The following is a 17115-nucleotide window of genomic DNA, read 5'->3' on the forward strand; positions in this document are numbered from 1 at the left end:
TGGAGTTGGCGGCAGCAGCAGCATCAGGAGGAGGCCACATAGCGGCACAATGACAGGGTCTGGAGGTGGCAGCAGCATGAGGAGACCACAGAGCGGCACAATGACCGAGTCTGGAGGTGGCGGCAGCATCAGGAGGCCACAGAGTGGCAAGGTGACATACTGTAGAGGTTGGTGGCAATACCAGTACCCGCTGAAGATGGTGGATGAAAGAAGGAGCACTTGGCATCAGATGTGTGGCATCAGACGGGTAACAGCATCAGAATCATAGCTGAGGCAGGTAGCCAGAAGAAACAGGTCTCTTTTGTCAAATTGTTCGTGTGGCACCATGGATGATCTAGTCTCATGCATCAGGCATTGGTGTGTGGAAATCCTGGCTGATTCACGCCTGATTCATCTTGATGCAGTGTCCCACTATGTGCTATATGTGGGCACTTTAAAGTGTTGCTAAATGTCATATCAAATGTATTGTGGTATCATGCTGTAATTCCCTTCAACAGGCTGGCAGTGTAATTTACCTTTATTTGCCCCTAGGTGGTGCTGGTGCTGGAGGATGAGAATAAAGAGAGGAGGAAGTTAATGGAGGAGATGGAAATGTGTTTTTCCACCGAAATAATTCACAAAAGATTTTACTGCATATAAGTGCAGCGCTTAACGCTGAATACAATTTTTTTCCCCACCGAACTAAGTCGCAAAATATTTTACCACATATAACTGCAGTGCTGAACGCTGCATGAAATTTTTTTTTCCACTAAAATAAGTCACAAAAGATTTTACCGGATATAAGTGCAGTGCTGAACGCTGAATGAAATTAGTTTTTCCACCAAAATAATTCACAATAGATTTTAACGCATATAAGTGCAGCACTAAACGCTGAATAAAATTTATTTTTCCACCAAAATACTTCAATAAAAATTTTAACACATATAACAGAGCACGGAGATGGAAAGGGTCTTCGGATTCCCCCCGCACTATACGGACGTCCCAGAAATAAACTGATGCTCCCAACAGCAGCTCCTGGGAAGGTCATGGAGTGTCCCGGTCATCTGGCATCTATTCACTCTGCTGAAGGATTATTTTGAAAGTTTGTAGAAGCCACACGGGGCCCCCACACTGCAGATTTATCATAGAAACATCATGGAGATTTAACCGCATGTCACCGCAGCTCTGACTGCTGAATACATTTTGTTTTTCAACCGAAATACTTCAATAAAGATTCTACCACATATAACTGCCGCACTGATTGACTGCTACAGCCAGTACTTCCGTGAACCCCTGCACCACTACTTCCCGGGTAGGTAGGCTGCTGCGAAGCAGGTGCTCTACCCCGTGCACGTTTGGCTCCCGACCTCCCACTGCTGCAACCCTGCTGAATCCCAGCCATGCTTTCAACACAAATAACCGCCAACGTGAACTTAGAATGTATTTTTATGTTTGTACTGAAATAGGCCAATAAACGCTTTCAACATATATTACCGCCGCTGACATGAACTGAGAATGTATTTTTCTGTTTGTAAGGAAATAGGCCACTAAACCCTTTCAACACATATAACCGCTGCCAATGTAAACTGAGAATGCACTATTCTGTTTGCACTGAAATGGGCCACTAAACGCTTTCAACACATATAACCGCCGCCGACGTGAACAGAGAATGTATTTTTCTTTTTGTACTGAAATACAAAATAACACATAAAACCGCCGCACTGGCTGACTGCTACCACCGCTACTTCCGTGAACACCCTGCACCACTACTTCCCGGGTAGGTAGGCTGCTGCGAATATTTGGCTCCCAACCTCCCACTGCTGCCACCCTGCTGACTCCTAGCCATGCTTTCAACACATATAACCGCCAACGTGAACTGAGAATATATTTTTCTTGTTGGACTGAAATAGGCCACTGTACGCTTTCACCAGAATTAACTGCAGAAATCCACTGAGAATATATTTTTATATATTTTTTACTGTAATAGGCCCCTATACGCTTTTAACAGAAATAACTGCAAGTGCCATGCATATACATATTTCTTTTTTTAATGAAATACGCCCCTATATGCTTTCACCAGAAATAACTGCAGAAGTGACCTGAGAATATATATTTCTTGTTGGAATGAAATAGGCCACTATACGCTTTAGCCAGAAAACAATTAAATAGAGAGGTGCATAGAGTAGTACTGAAATACGCCCCTATACGCTTTCAACAGAAATAACTGCAACAGTGCAGTGTGTATATATTTTTCTTATTTGACTGAAATATGCCCCTATACGCTTTCACCAGAAATAACTGCAACAGTGCAGTACGTATATATATTTCTTGTTGGACTGAAATACGCCCCTATACGCTTTCACCAGAAATAACTGCAACAGTACAGTGCGCATATATTTTTCTTTGTTACTTAAATACACCCCTATATGCTTTCAACAGAAATAACTGCAGCAGTGAAATGTGTATATATTTTTCTTGTACTAATGGATTAGATACTAAGGCTAGTTTCACACTAGCGGCAGGGGACTCCTGCAGGCTGTTCCGGCGGGTAAACAGCCTGTCGGATCTGTCCTGCCGCTAGTTCTCGTGTGCCCCCAGACTGCCGCTCCATCCCCATTGACTATAATGGGAGTGGGGGTGGAGTTCCGGCGGCAACACAGTAGCGCACGCCGAGAGGCGGTCGGACTAAAAGTACTGCGTGCGCTGCTATGCTGCCGCCGGAACTCCGCCCCGACCCCCATTATAGTCAATGGGGATGGAGCGGCAGTCCGGGGGGAACACGTGAACTAGTGGCAGGATGGATCAGACAGGCTGTTCACCCACCTAATTGGCTTGAGGTAAATTAGGCGGTCACTGTATAACAATTTTACTGTTGGCCAGTTAGATTACAGGCCCCAAAAATTATGCATTAAACTGTACATAAAAGATCAAGTGATTATGTGACTGGAGGTATATTAGACACTCAATGAATATCAATTTTACTGCAGGCCAGTAGACTACAGGCCCCAAAAATGTTTCATTCACCGTACAGAAAAAAAGAATTGATAATGTGGATGGAAGTACATTAGGCGGTCACCGTATAACAATTTTACTGTTGGCCATTTAGATTACAGGCCCCAAAAATTATGCATTCAACGTACATACAGTAAATGATCAAGTGATTATGTGGCCGGAGGTATATTAGACGGTCAATGGATATCAACTTTACAGCAGGCCAGTGAACTACAGGCCCCAAAAATTATTCATTCACCGTACAGAAAAGCACAATTGATAATGTGGCTGGAATTAAATTAGGCGGTCACCGTATAAAAATTTTGCTGTTGGCCAGTTAGATTGCAGGCCCCAAAAATTATGCATTCATCGTACATAAATGATCAAGTGATTATGTGGATGAAGGTATATTAGGCAGCCACTCAATGCCAATTTTACTGCAGGCCAGTGGAGTACAGGACCCAAACATTAGGCATTCACCGGACAGAAAAGAACAAGTAATTATGTGGCTGGAGGTTTATTAGACGTTCATTAGATATCAATTTTACTGCAGGCCAGTACAAATACGGATGTAGCAGGGTTAACACACATGCTTTAAGAGCTTTATGTTATCTAAACTAAATGCAACTAAATGCGTTAAGCAATTGCTTTTCAATGGCTTTTGTTTCAAGATAACGCGATGAGTTAAGAAATTTGAGTTAAGAGTGTGTGTTGCCCCTGCTACATCGGTAGATGTCAAATACATATGTTTAAAAGAACAAAAAATATAAAATTGGATTAAAAACATGGCTAACAAAATCCCCCCTCTTGAAAAAAAAACAAATGATAAAAGTTGAAATTCGATAACATGTGGTCATCACAGGTGTTGAATTCCTCCCAGGTCCCAAACATTAGGCATTCACCGGACAGAAAAGGCCTTTTATGCCGCTATATTTTCCTAAGACAGGAACAATTATTTGTTCTGGGTGGTGGTGGATATTTGTGGGTTGTCATGAGGAGATTCAGTTAAACGTGATCGTCACAAGTGTTGAATTCCTCCGAGATCCATGCCTCATTCATTTTTAGCAATGTTAGTTAGTCCACTCTGTCGTGAGCTAGGCGAGTGCGCTTATTGGTCACAATCCCCCCTTCTGTGCTGAACTTCCTTTTGGTCAGGACACTCGACGAGGGGCAAGCCAAGAGTTCCATGGCAAATTGTGCCAGCTCTGGCCACAGGTCAAGCCTGCACACCCAGTAGTCAAAGGTTTCCTCGCTTCTCAGAGCGTCCACATGGGCCGTTAACCCAATGTAGTCAGACACCTGTCAGTCAAGGCGTTCCCTGAGGCTGGACCTGGAGGGCAGCTGTCGTTGGGTTGGCTGCAGGAATCGTCTCATATACGAAGTGACCAACACATCTTTAAACCGCTCTCTTCTTGCATGCGCTGTAGGATTGGTACTCGCAACTGTTTCTCTGTGGGTTGAAATCCCTCTGCCAGCGCCCACAACAGCAGATTGCAGCATCTCTCGCAGCAAGACCTGGAAATGCTGCATTCTGACAGCCCTCTGTGCTGCTGGTAACATGTCCGCCATTTTGTGTTTGTACCGGGGGTCTAAGTATGTTGCCACCCAGTACTGGTCCTTGCCCTTTATGCTTTTTATACGGTGGTCCCTCTTCAAACACTGGAGCATGAAGGTCCCCATTTGCACTAAAATGAAAGTGGGTGAGCGGCCTAGCTCCTGCTCATCATCCAGGAGAATGTCGTCCTCGGTCTCTTCCCCCCATCCACGGTCAACACCAGGGATCCCCGAAAGGTTTAAAGCCTGCTCTTCTTGCTCCACCTCCTTCTCCCCCCAGGCACCATCCTCCTCTGATTCCTCTCCAGATTCCTGCTGACTTGTCTCAGATTGCCTAGCCCCCCCTGGGAATTCATTCAGCATTGCGACTTCCTCATCTTCCTGCTCCTGCTCTTTGACGGCTTGATTAATCACACAACGCAATGCACGCTCCTGAAAGAAGGCATAAGGTACGATGTCACTGATGGCGCCCTGGATGCGACTGACCAGTTTGGTGATCACATCAAATGGCTGCAGAAGTCTGCATGTGTCGTGCATGAGCAGCCACTGGCGTGGTGAAAAAAAACCAAGCTCTCCAGAACCTGTCCTGCCACAGAGGGGTTAGCCACTGATCGGCCTCTGACCGCAGAGCTGAAAGCAGTGCAGGACAGGAGTGGTGTGGCTTCCAGGCACAACATCTGCAGCACAGCATGGCAACGTCTCACCTGGCACGTCGAATAGGTTCTGGGGAGCTTGCGGGGTGCAGGTGAAGAGGCGGTAGCAGAGGAAATGGAGGAGTCAGCCGATGGAGGAGGAGGAGGCAGGTCTGGAGGAGCCGAGGAGGAGACGGAGGATGGAGTAGGAGGAGGAGAAGAAGAGGCAGGTCTGCATGCAATCCATGGTGGTAACACCAAATCCACACGGGTGCCACGGGTTACATGCTTGACAGCCGTCAGAAGGTTCACCCAGTGGGCAGTAAAAGTTATGTACCTTCCCTGCCCGTGTTTGCTAGACCACGTGTCTGTGGTCAGATGTATCTTGGCACTGACACTGTGTGCCAGAGATACATTCACTTGCCGCTGAACATGGCCATATAGCTCTGGGATGCCCTTCTGGGAGAAATATTTATTTCCGGGGACCTTCCATTGCGGTGTGCTAATGACCACAAATTTTATAAAGGCCTCCAATTTATATGGCAATAGTTGGCAGTTCCGACAAGCCAGCGTTCAGCCGTTGGGCAAGAGGATTATCCAGAGTCATAATTTTTTTACGCTTGAAGATTTGGGCCACGGAAGCCTGCCTTGTGCCAGATGAACGTGACAATGGCACTGTGGAAGGTGGAGTGGAGGACAAATGGGAGGAGAAAGGGGAAGGAGAAGAGGCAGGACGTGGAGCACCAGGAGTGTGGCTTTGAGAGTTCTGACGGCGTTGCTCCCACTGGGCTCAGTGATGGGAGGCCAGGTGCCTTCTTAAGGCGGTCGTCCCTAGGTGAGTGTTGACAGCTCAGGCTGCAGATGGCAACACTATTATCAACAGCTGACACGTTAAAAAAAGCCCACACTGCGGAGCCATGTGCTGGCGTACTGGGAGCGCCAGATGTGACCGTGCATGGATGGCTCACACCAGATACATTTTCATGTCTAATACCAAAAGACTGGCACACTCAACATATGGAGAAAAATGGCTAGGTTCAAAACAACAGAATTTATTATACATACAAATAAAATAAACAGGTAAAATCTTACTCTATTAATAAAAAATATATGCTTGGTATGATATAATGAACATTCGATAATTCACTAAAAAGTCAATAAATTCGCATAATATATCATCGATGATTGTAACATAAAATTGAATACACCTTTAAAGATTCATGGAGTGCCTTATACCAAAGGTCATCTATCTCAATTCACAGGAGGTTCCTTGATAGCAGGTAATAAAAAGTCACTTCATTAAATTTTGTCCCTTATATAAAAAAATGCGGGGAGACTGTTATCCATCGCTGCACTGATATCAGTGGTATTGGAGAAATGAAAGTAGTTGGTTTTACTTTTCAATATAATCGATTTTCTTTTGTGCGATATTATTATCTGGTCTTCTAAACATTAGAACCAGTTATGATAACCCACTGTTTGTGGGCTTACCTTCACTTTTTTCTGGCTGGTCCGTCTGGTTTATCGGGATCTGCTGGGTGCCGGCGTCCCGGCTATCTCACAGTCGGCGTCCCACGTGTATTCGAAGATTACAACCGGAGAATAATTCGAAATTCCGGAAATGACATGATCAGCAGGCTGGGCAGAGCGTTCGATTTTTCTTGGTTGGTATCTTCGTTAAAGCAATCAATGCTCTCGAAGGTGATATAAAAGTCTTACAGTGCACTGGTAATTTCTATGATAAGATCCGTTCTTAATAGAAAAGGGTCATATTCCAATGCCATACACGTTTCAGGGACGGCTCTCCCCTTCTTCAGTGGTCACCAGAACGGATCTTATCATAGAAATTAACAGTGCACTGTAAGACTTTTATATCACCTTCGAGAGCATCGATTGTTTTAACAAAGATACCAACCAAGAAAAATCGAAAGCTCTGCCCTGCCTGCTGATCACGTCATTTCCGGAATTTCAAATTATTCTCCGGTTGTAATCTTCGAATACATGTGGGACGCCGACTGTGAGATAGCTGGGACGCCGGCACCCAGCAGATCCCGATAAACCAGACGGACCAGCCAGGAAAAAGTGAAGGTAAGCCCACAAACAGTGGGTTATACTAACTGGTTCTAATGTTTAGAAGACCAGATAATAATATTGCATGAAAGAAAATCGATTATATTGAAAAGTAAAACCAACTACTTTCATTTCTCCAATACCACTGATATCAGTGCAGCGATGGATAACAGTCTCCCCGCATTTTTTTCTATAAGGGACAAAATTAATGAAGTGACTTTTTATTACCTGCTATCAAGGAACCTCCTGTGAATTGAGATAGATGACCTTTGGTATAAGGCACTCCATGAATCTTTAAAGGTGTATTCAATTTTATGTTACAATCATCGATGATATTATTCGAATTTATTGACTTTTTAGTGAATTATCGAATGTTCATTATATCATACCGAACATATCTTTTTTATTAATAGAGTAAGATTTTACCTGTTTATTTTATTTGTATGTATAATAAATTCAGCTGTTTTGAACCTAGCCATTTTTCTCCATATGTTGAGTGTGCCAGTCTTTTGGTATTAGACATTTTTTGCATTTTGAAGGGTGAGTCAATTTTGACTTGTGCACCTTCCCGTGATTGTGAGAGGGTGAGCTATTTCCTAGATACCTTTATTCAGAAACATTTTCAGTCTGCTTTTTGCCTCCTTTTTTCAGTGCACTGAAAGTTCTGTCTGCTTCTTCTCTTTCTCCTACCTATCTGCTGCTCCGTCTCTCATTCTGAACTCCCCTCCTCTTGTGGGCACCCACGTGACGTCCATCGACATGTCATCATTGTCACCTTCACCACCACTGACATTAGAGATCTCGGAATAGGCAGCAACAGCTGGGACCACCCTCCTTGAGCTGATCTGGGTTCTGTCGTCAGACCGCTGAGTGGCGGCCGTTGCTACCTCCTCTTCCTCCTCCAATGCCAAGAACGGCTGCACATCGGTAAGGTCTGGGAATGAATTGGAAAATAATTCCTCTGACTCGAGTGGAGGGGCTATGGTGGTAGTGGAGTCTTTGGGGGTGCACACAGCAGAGAGTGAGGAGGGTGCAGATACAGAGGATGAGTAGGGTGCAGAAGCGGAAGGCTGAGTGACTCACTCAACCAACTCTGGTGCATCCTTTGACGTAATCGCACGCACATTCTCAAACTTCCCACTTAGGCTCCGGCCTGGTGCACCTGCCCGACCACTACAACCCCTGCGGAATGGCCTGCCTCTTCCTCTGTCTGTATTTTTCAAAATGACCCTGTGACAAAGTCCCTATAGAAGAGCAGTATTTGTGGAAGCTGGTATATAGAACCCCTTAATCAGTTTTTTTGTGGGGCAACTGGTATATCACACCAGTTGCAATTAGTTGTTCCAATGGAGTTTGTCCCTCTGTATAGCTGCAGTATCTCAACAGAACCGCACTCAAATGCTGCACAATACAAATGTACTATATAGAAATGATATTCTAGGTATATCGCACCCCTGCCTCAATCAGATTTTTTGGGGGGGCAACTGGTATATCACACTAGTTGCAATTAGTTGTTCAAATGGCGTTTGTCCCTCTGTATAGCTACGGTATCTCAGCAGAACCGCACACAACTGCTGCACAATACGAATGCACTGTAAAGAAATTATATTATAGGTATTTTACACCCCTGCCACAATCAGATTTTTTTGAGGGCAACTGGTATATCACACCAGTTGCAACTATTTGTTCCAATGGTGTTTGTCTGTATAGCTGTGGTATCTCTGCAGAACCGCACCCAAATTCTGCACAATACAAATTCACTATATTGAAAATATATTATAGGTATATCACATCCCTACCTCAATCAGATTTTTTGGGGGGCAAGTGGTATAGCACACCAGTTGCAATTAGTTGTTCCAATGGCGTTTGTCCCTCTGTATAGCTGCGGTATCTCAGCAGAACCGCACACAACTGCTGCTCAATACAATTGCACTATATAGAAAGTATATTATAGGTATATCACACCCCTGTCTCAATCAGTTTTTTTGGGGGCAACTGGTATAGCACACCTGTTGCAAGTAGTAGTTCCAATAGCGTTTGTCCCTCTGTATAGTTGCAGTATCGCAGCAGAACCGCACACAACTGCTGCACAATACAAATGCACTATAATATACTTTCTATGTTAGAAAGTATATTAAAAGTATGTTACTCTACTCAGTATGTCACACCTATCGATAGTACACCTATACCAGTCCTTAAAAGGATTTTTGTGGCCGTATTAGCTAGCGTTTGGTGTCTCTATACTCTCTAACAGTCTGTTCCTGCTCCACACAGCAACCTCTCCCTACACTGGCAAAAAACAGAATGTAAAATGGCAGCCAGATCGGGTTTATTTATAGGATAGGGGGTGTGTCCATGTGCTGAAATATCTCAATTGGTTGTCCTGTCCCACCTGATGGATGTGTCATGGGTTAAAGTTCTGCACAATGCAAAGAATATGGCGTCGGCGGACATCGCCATATGTTCGCCTGTTCGGCGAACAGCGAACGAGTAAAGTTTTCCGCAAAACGACTGCCGGGCAAACCGCATAGCCTGTTGTGTGTGATACTGCTTGCTTAAGTGTATATCTAATCCCATCTTGTATGATACAGCTTGCTGAAGTGTGTATTTAATCCCATTTTGTATGATACTGTGTGCTGTTCTGTGTATCTAATCCTATCTTATGTGGTACTGCCTGCTGAGCTGTGTATCTAAACCCTTATGCACACAACCGTATCCATTTTGCTATCTTCTAGTCGCAGATCCGTTAAATAAGTATAAGGTCTCTCTCCACACCTATGTTCTGATAGAAGTTGTGTATGTGTGATCTGAATGTACCTTCTCCCTCTCTCTCGCCTGCTTAGGGGTTTTAGAAAGGAGTAAGGGGAGATCTCAGTGGAATAGGTCTCTCTCCACACCTATTTATGACTGCTCATGAAAGCGAGTAATCACAAAATCAAGAACTCCTCTGCTACTTTGAAAGAATCCAATAGGTAGCCTGCAGCCAGACCACACTGAGACCATGGGCGTCCGCAGGAGGGGGCAAGGGGGAACAAGTGACCCCCCCCCTGGAATCTGTGAACTGAATTCTGTCTCTGCTCTGCAGCACTTGCGGATCCAGAAGGGGGGGGGGGTAATGGGGCAATTGCCCCCCGAGCTGCTCAGAAGTGGGGGGGCTGCGGCGGGGCATAGGGAGATAAACGCTTCTATTGTGGAAGCGTTCATCTCCATAGTCATCTGTATCGCCGTCCTCAGGACAGTGATACAGATGACTGTGCTAAGGCAGGGGAGGGAGAGGCGTGTCCCTTTCCCTTCCTCTGATAGGCTGCAGGCACTAGGCCGGCAGCCTATAAGAGGCCGGCGCAGGCGGCGCGAGGACGTCATCGCGCCGCCTGAGCCGTACAGCGCTGGACACAGGCCGGAAGAGTTCTGCATCGCATCGCTGCCAAGGAGGTAAGTATAAGTGTTTATTTTTTTTGTGTAAAATACTGGTGGCTACTGGCACATATCGGGGGTCTCTGGCTACTGCCACATAATTGGGGTCTCTGGCTACTGCCACATAATGGGGGTCTCTGGCTACTGGCACATAATGGGGGTCTCTGGCTACTGCCACATAATGGGGGTCTCTGGCTACTGGCACATAATGGGGGCTGTCATTACTGGCACAAGGGGGGGCTGTCATTACTGGCACATGATGGGGGGCTGTTATTACTGGCACATGATGGGGGGCTGTTATTACTGGCACATTATTGGGGGCACTATAGGGGCATCTACTGAGGCCACAAAGAAGGGGTGTTTTATATAGGGGGCTCTGTACAGTAGAATTTTATACTGGGACACATTATGGTGGGTACTATGAGGAAGGGGGGAGAGGAGTACTATGGGGTCATCTACGGGGGGCACTAAGAAGGGGTATTTTATACTTGCAAATTATGGGGGACACTGAGGGCATCTACTGGGGCATTTTATACTGCTACATTATAGGGGGCACTAGGAGGAAGGGGGGAGAGGAGCACTATGGAGGCATTTACTGGGGGCAATATATAGGGGTATTTTATACTGGCACATTATGGGGGCACTATGGGGACATTAGCTCAACTGGGGGCATTACAAGGGGGTATTTTTTGCACTGTCACATTATAAGGAGAATTATTTCTACTGGGGGGGGGGGGGGGCATTACCAACCTCTCCCTGCTCTGCTATCCCTCTGCCCCTTCTCCAAATCCTTATTATGAAATCTTTCTCATTAGGATAAAACACAACATCAGCTCCACCGAGCCCCCGGCCAAAGTGTTGAAGTGGTGTCCGAGATCCCCAAGGGTAAAAATTGTAAGTTTTCATGTGAAATATGTTTATGTTATACACATATAGCATACACTGTGCCTCACAATATACAGTATACCGCTACACTGTGTAGTCTGTTCTATAAGCACCCTTGTTCTGTGGTGGCGGACAGAAAATAATCTGGAAGTGCCCCTCCTGAGACCAGGCTCTGGATCCGCCACTGCACAGCTCATGCGTAAGATGATACAGTAGCTGTTACCTGTACACCATAACATAATCGTGACAGCAGTATCCCGATAGTTTTAATTGATCGCACTTGTATTTTCTTTTAGCATAAATAGTAAAGGTTATATTTTATTTCAATAATGATGACCATGCACAGGGACTATTTTTTGGGTTATCAACCCTCTCATTCAGTTTTTGTCAAAATCCCCATGGGCTTCCCCCTCTAGAGACCTCTTTTTGTCAGTTCTTTTAACCAGATACTGTGACACCTAATGGATAGCGGCCATGCTTGGTATAGCAGCTCAGACCCATTGACTAGAACGAGACTGAGCTGCACCTAGGCCACGTGAATGATAAACATGTCACCTATGGCCTAGAAAAAGGCTACAGCATTCACCAGAACACTGCAGTCTCTTTAAACAGCTAATTGGCCTGGGTCCAGGATGTCAGACTCCCCACCAATCTGATATTGATGACCTATACCTAGGAAAGATCAATATGAGAATCTCAGAAAACCCCTTTAACCATGAGGTAGGTCTTATGAACAGATTGCATTATAGCCTTGAACTATAGGTATGCTCCTGCATATACAGCGGATACACAGGACACATCCACAAAACATTAAATCTGATTTACAAATCACTAAAATAGCAAATAAAGTCCCATCTTAATGGAATATCCACACAAAAAATGAAAAAAATATACAGTGACACATTCATTACCCGTATGTTGTAATTGTTTGGGGGCTATTGGTTATTTCCTATTAATACATACAGTCAGGGGCGTAGCTATAGGGGATGCAGAGGTAGCAGTCACTACCGGGCCAAGGAGCCTCAGGGGGCCCAAAGACCCTTGTGGCGCATAAAAAGACACCGGTGTTATAGAAAGTGCATGCTGGTCAAGCGACACCTCTGGCAGGAGGGAAGGGGTTAGGTCAAGAATGTGGCATGAAGGTGTGCCATTTAAATTTTTTCCTCGGGCAGCACAACAGCTATGTGCTTCCCTGCCCCTGGCCACACAGCACTGAGGGAAGGGGCGCCCAAGCTGATTTGCACCAGGGCCCATGAGCCTTTAGCTGCGCCCCTGCATACAATACATGTATTCTCTACATTATAATGTGGCTGTTATAAATACATTACAACATGCCAGGCCAGTAAATGTGCTAGCCATCTACTGACTACCTCTCTCTACACAGATGGTAGTGAACAGAATGTGGAAAGAAGTTTTAAAATGGCAGATAAGAAAGGGCCTTCAGAATTGTCTTAGGCTTCGGCCACACCAAGCACATACACAAGATTGACATAGCCTTGTGAGATGTGCAGCCATCTGCCACCAGGATAGCGAATTATCTGTAGAGAGACAGTCCATCACAGGCGGAGAATTTGTTCAAAAGAATCGACTTGGTCATCTCTATTCTAGGAGTTATATAACTAGCCGATTATTACTAGTAAATACTGCACTCAACATTTTGAACTTTGCTAAAATCTCATAATGTTGTTTTAGTTGTAACTCTTTGTGACTGCTCTTTAACTGAAGATCGATATCGGGGTAACACTATAAAATGAATATTGATTGCTTTCACTGTAACCAGCAACCCGTCTGTGTTATTATCTTCATACTCGTGTACGTAATGTACAGAGTTATACATGCAGTGTTTTACACCTTACTAAGAATTAATTAAAGACTTCTGGAACTGTTAGTAGGAAATTACATGGGGCTTTTGTATGCTGTGTATTTGTGATTCCAAAAAAAAAGGGCATTCAGACTGGAAGCCATTAAAAATTAAAAGAGCAAGGCTGATCGTCTGCCCTAATGTCAACAATACCCTGATCCGAACTACATATCAACATTTGTACTGCTGCATTGTGTTCTGTTGGCTGACACTACAAGCAGAATATGTAACAAGGCAAGCAATTCACAAGGTGGAGAAAGAAAGATACACAGTGGGATTGTGGCACAGATAAAGCACAGAGATTCTTCAAGGATTGTCTATGCAAAGCAGTTGCCATTAGGCTGTTTACTATTGAAAAGGAACACAGTACAATAGAAGTTTTAATATTCTAGACCTAAGGAGTTATATCTCAAAGAAAGAGAAGCATCTTCCCAGTGCCACCTCTTGGAAGTGACTTTCTATGAGTCAAAGTCCAACTGTTTAACCCATTTACACTGGATCCATTTTAATTTTTGCAGTTTTGATTTTTCCTCCGAAACACTCTAAGAGCCATAACTTTTAAAATTTTCCATTTACATAGCCATATGAGAGCTTATTTTTTGCTGGACAAGATGTATTTTTTTAATGGCACCATTTTACTAATTTACCATTAGTTGTATTGGAAAATGGGGAAAATATTCATTGTGGGGAAAAATTGAAAAAAAATTAAAAATTCTGCCAAGGTTTTTTAGGTTTTGAATATTGCGGGGTTCATTGTGCACTAAAAGTTACATGACGTCCTTATTCTGTGGGTCAATATGACTGCAGTGATACCAAATTTGTATATATAGTTTATACAGAGCTGTGTGAGGGGTTGTTTTTTGTGAAACAAACTGAACTGTAGTTTTTATTGGTACCATTTTTGAGATACATACAACTTTTGGATCACTGTTATTCAGTTTTTGGGGGAAATTGGCTAAAATTGGCGATCAAGTGTTATTTTTTTCTGTTACAGCATTCACTCCGCAGGAAAATTATTTTTATATCTTAATAGTTCAGACATTTTCTGATGCGGTAATAAATGTTATAGTTATTAATTTATTGTTATACCTCTTATGTTTATTTTTTTGTTTGTTTCAATAGTTTTATTAAAGGTTTTGTAAATTACAACACAAAGGTATAAAAAAAGCGTACCATCGAGTAACGTACAGTCATGGCCAAAAGTTTTGAGAATTACATAAATATTGGAAATTGGAAAAGTTGCTGCTTAATTTTTTATAATAGCAATTTGCATATACTCCAGAATGTTATGAAGAGTGATCAGATGAATTGCATAGTCCTTCTTTGCCATGAAAATTAACTTAATCCCAAAAAAAACTTTCCACTGCTTTTCATTGCTGTCATTAAAGGACCGGCTGAGATCATTTCAGTAATCGTCTTGTTAACTCAGGTGAGAATGTTGACGAGCACAAGGCTGGAGATCATTATGTCAGGCTGATTGGGTTAAAATGGCAGACTTGACATGTTAAAAGGAGGGTAATGCTTGAAATCATTGTTCTTCCATTGTTAACCATGGTGACCTGCAAAGAAACGCGTGCAGCCATCATTGCGTTGCATAAAAATTACTTCACAGGCAAGGATATTGTGGCTACTAAGATTGCACCTCAATCAACAATTTATAGGATCATCAAGAACTTCAAGGAAAGAGGTTCAATTCTTGTTAAGAAGGCTTCAGGGCGTCCAAGAAAGTCCAGCAAGCGCCAGGATCGTCTCCTATAGAGGATTCAGCTGCGGGATCGGAGTGCCACCAGTGCAGAGCTTGCTCAGGAATGGCAGCAGGCAGGTGTGAGCGCATCTGCACGCACAGTGAGGCGAAGACTTTTGGAAGATGGCCTGGTGTCAAGAAGGGCAGCAAAGAAGCCACTTCTCTCAAAAAAAAACATCAGGGACAGATTGATCTTCTGCAGAAGGTTTGGTGAATGGACTGCTGAGGACTAGGGCAAAGTCATATTCTCTGATGAAGCCTCTTTCCGATTGTTTGGGGCATCTGGAAAAAGGCTTGTCCGGAGAAGAAAAGGTGAGCGCTACCATCAGTCCTGTGTCATGCAAACAGTAAAGCATCCTGAGACCATTCATGTGTGGGGTTTCTTCACATCCAAGGGAGTGGACTCACTCACAATTTTGCCCAAAAACACAGCCATGAATAAAGAATGGTACCAAAACACCCTCCAACAGCAACTTCTTCCAACAATCCAACAACAGTTTGGTGAAGAACAATGCATTTTCCAGCACGATGGAGCACCGTGCCATAAAGCAAAAGTGATAACTAAGTGGCTCGGGGACCAAAACGTTGACATTTTGGGTCCATGGCCTAGAAACTCCCCAGATCTTAATCCAATTGAGAACTTGTGGTCAATCCTCAAGAGGCGGGTGGACAAACAAAAACCCACTAATTCTGACAAACTCCAAGAAGTGATTATGAAAGAATGGGTTGCTATCAGTCAGGAATTGGCCCAGAAGTTGATTGAGAGCATGCCCAGTCGAATTGCAGAGGTCCTGAAAAAGAAGGCCCAACACTGCAAATACTGACTCTTTGCATAAATGTCATATAATTGTCGATAAAAGCCTTTGAAACGTATGAAGTGCGTTGTCAGAACTATTGGGTATAAATAAAGTCCATAGGTATAAAGCCTATATAAGATGTCTGAACATGAGCCTAAAGAACAACCATTTTGTCTTATTTTAAGAGGGCAGAGTGAGTTCAAGATTTTAACTCAGAATTACTAACCTAAGATTAACAATCTGTACCAAGGTGTTTACCCAAGTCTGTTTTTAGTAATTGCCTAGATAAGACAATGTATTAGACATATGCTGAGTCTTGATGATTTTCAGTGTATAGAAAGACTCTAATCTTTCTTTGGGGTTTTTATATTAAGCAGTGTATGAGTAGATTGTTTTTATATCATCAATTTAAATACGTGTGTTGTACTGTATATATAAGAGTGTGGTCCTTATAGATATATTCAGTTTTAAGGTTAGAAATTACTCTGTCATTCTTTGTAGAATTTCTCTCAGTGTGAAACTCAAGTAAATTATTTCTTTGCTTGAGGTTTTCTTGTATGGAGAAATGTGTACACAGGTGACCATAAACAAACCTTGTCTTTTCCCCAGAACAATGACTTGAGTATGGTCATGTGTATCTTGATTTAATTAGGTCTGGTCAAAAGATTAAGGGATATGCGAGGTGTTTGACCAGATACAAAAGTCATTGTCTATTCAATATCTCCTCAAGGTTGTGTCTGAAACCTTAGTTAAAGTGTATCATTAGTAAATGAATAAGAGAACCAATAATATGCCTTGATTTTGTATGGAGTACTAGTGCCATCTAGTGTTAGGGTAGCCTAAAGATCTCGGGTGCATTTTCCCTAGAGGGAGGTTCTATTGGTTATAAGTGAGGTCACTAGTTAATGATAAAACGTGGCCAAGCCCTTTCTTAGATAGGATAAAAAGATGGTCTGGGCTGACAGAAGAGATCCATCTGTCCATCCATCCAGATCCATCCATCGATCCATCCAGCCATCCATCAATCTATCTCTGGAGCTCTCTCTCTAACTATCATCAAGGGACAATCATCAAGGGAAAAGACCAGATCCAGCCCTGACCACCTTTTCAGTCATTGGAGGCAGCCATCTTAGAACCATTGAAACTGATTTCTGCTAGCTGACATTTTGGGTATAGTATAACCTTACC

Source organism: Bufo bufo, chromosome 3 (assembly GCF_905171765.1).
Source record: "Bufo bufo chromosome 3, aBufBuf1.1, whole genome shotgun sequence".
Classification (NCBI taxonomy): domain Eukaryota; kingdom Metazoa; phylum Chordata; class Amphibia; order Anura; family Bufonidae; genus Bufo; species Bufo bufo.